This window comes from Cornus florida, unplaced genomic scaffold (genome assembly GCF_030987335.1).
Source record: "Cornus florida cultivar Cherokee Brave unplaced genomic scaffold, ASM3098733v1 CherokeeBrave_3.0.0_Hap2_Chr03, whole genome shotgun sequence".
Taxonomy (NCBI): domain Eukaryota; kingdom Viridiplantae; phylum Streptophyta; class Magnoliopsida; order Cornales; family Cornaceae; genus Cornus; species Cornus florida.
This window is the reverse complement of record NW_026775573.1, coordinates 43,541,692-43,543,498: the sequence shown is the minus strand read 5'-3', so window position 1 is coordinate 43,543,498 and position 1,807 is coordinate 43,541,692. Positions and strand designations below refer to the sequence as shown.

The following is a 1,807-nucleotide window of genomic DNA, read 5'->3' as shown; positions in this document are numbered from 1 at the left end:
TAATTTTAACAGTTAGGTTCATCTTTTAACATCTTGCGTCAGCGAGATCAGCACCAGGTAATAGCCTTTCTTGTGAGGGTTTTGGGAGGAGAGGAGTGTTGTTTATGCCTTCTTTATTCCCTTTTTCAGGTAAGATTCCTCTCAAATCATTACGGCGAAGTGAAGCAAGACCTCTTAGCTGCACAGAATGCTAAAACTACATGATTAAAACACCACTTTCTAGCCATTGTCATTTAATTACTTTATGTTCTCACTAGTGAACAAAACCATGAAGTTCATTGCATTTTTCAGAACCGTTAGTGTATGTCCTACTCTTCCTGAAATAACTGGGCCTTTGCAATTCTGTTCCTTCTAACCTAACTTTGTTCCAAGAGATCCCAAGGCCAAGCCTAAAAGTTACTAATATCCACCCTTCTATAATCCATATGGCCTTAAAACTCCACCTTCTAAAAATATAATTCTGCTTGCTAAAAGAATTGCTTCCCTACTCCCTGAAGAAAGTGTTCAGATCGGTCCTACTCTCAGAGATACACTTAGGCATCCGAAGATGCAACCAATTTTGGTTGATGGCATGGACTTGGGTCCCCTGGGAGGGATAAATGCTGAATCTACAAAGGCTGAAGAGAAGAAGGCTGAGAAAACTGCATTTGATGTGAAGTTAGGGAAATTTGATGCTGCTACAAAAATCAAGGTAATCAAAGAGGTCAGGGCTTTTACGAGACTGGGATTAAAGGAAGCCAAGGACCTGGTTGAAAAGATACCTGTTTTGCTCAAACATGGAGTGGCCAAAGATGAGGCAAATGCTGTGATAGAGAAGATGAAGGCTGTTGGGGGAGTTACTATGATGGAGTGAAATTTGTTGCTTGTTTTGTAGTTTTTGTTTTGTTCCAACGAGTTATTTCATTGTTGGAAAGTGGTATTTCCCAATATTCTACTTCCAGACATTTGATTTAGAGTAGAGCTATTAACCAGAAAATGATGTTTGCTTCTCAACGTCTTTTTTCCAAATCTAGCCTTTTCAAAATTCAAGATTGGTCTTCATATTTAGGGAATGATTTGTTAAATGTACGAAAAAAAAAATAATAAGATTCAATTTGTTTGAACTGATGTATCACATTTAGTGATTATGTAGGATTTTTTATTTATTTATTTATTTTATCATATAATATGAATAACAACTAATATATAAAAAAAATTAGGTTTCCAACTTGCATTAACTCTTTAAACAACATATCAACAACTTCTCCTCCACAATAATCAATCAAAACCTCCACATACGATGATCCCATACTCCCATGCTTTCAACATTTTAAAACAAGAAATAAGAATGGCCTCCACACGAGCCGACGTACCAATACGGTAATAAGGTTCAAGATACACTACAAAATTGGTCACTTAAAGGCATGTGACCCCTCTGAGTATGAGTATAAAAAGCATTAAAAATGTGCAATCATAAAACAATTTTATCGAACATAAATACCATATAACTTACAAATTTTGATGTACTTGATAGGCCATGCAATCGACGCTCCCGTTGTCTTTTCCCAATCCCTTTGGAAGACTACATTTCAAGTACATGTAAATCAATTAAAGAAAATATTGCACCAAAATAAACCCTAAGTGGAGATAGTTAAATGAAAAACGAACCCTGAATTCTTTAATAGTTGAGCCCCTATACAGCTGCACAACCCGATTCATCGATTTGACATATCTCACCCTTTCTACCTTAACAACTTCCTTGTCCATTGTCCAATATATTTCACTAATCATTTCTGGGGCATCAAAATCAAGACGAGAGTAATGTGTC

General features: G+C 36.2%; 1 pseudogene; it reads left to right on the top strand.

Annotated features, from left to right (window-relative positions):
- Positions 1-268: 268 nt before the first annotated feature.
- LOC132298773 (uncharacterized) lies at positions 269-853 on the top strand (annotated as a pseudogene).
- Positions 854-1,807: the final 954 nt, after the last annotated feature.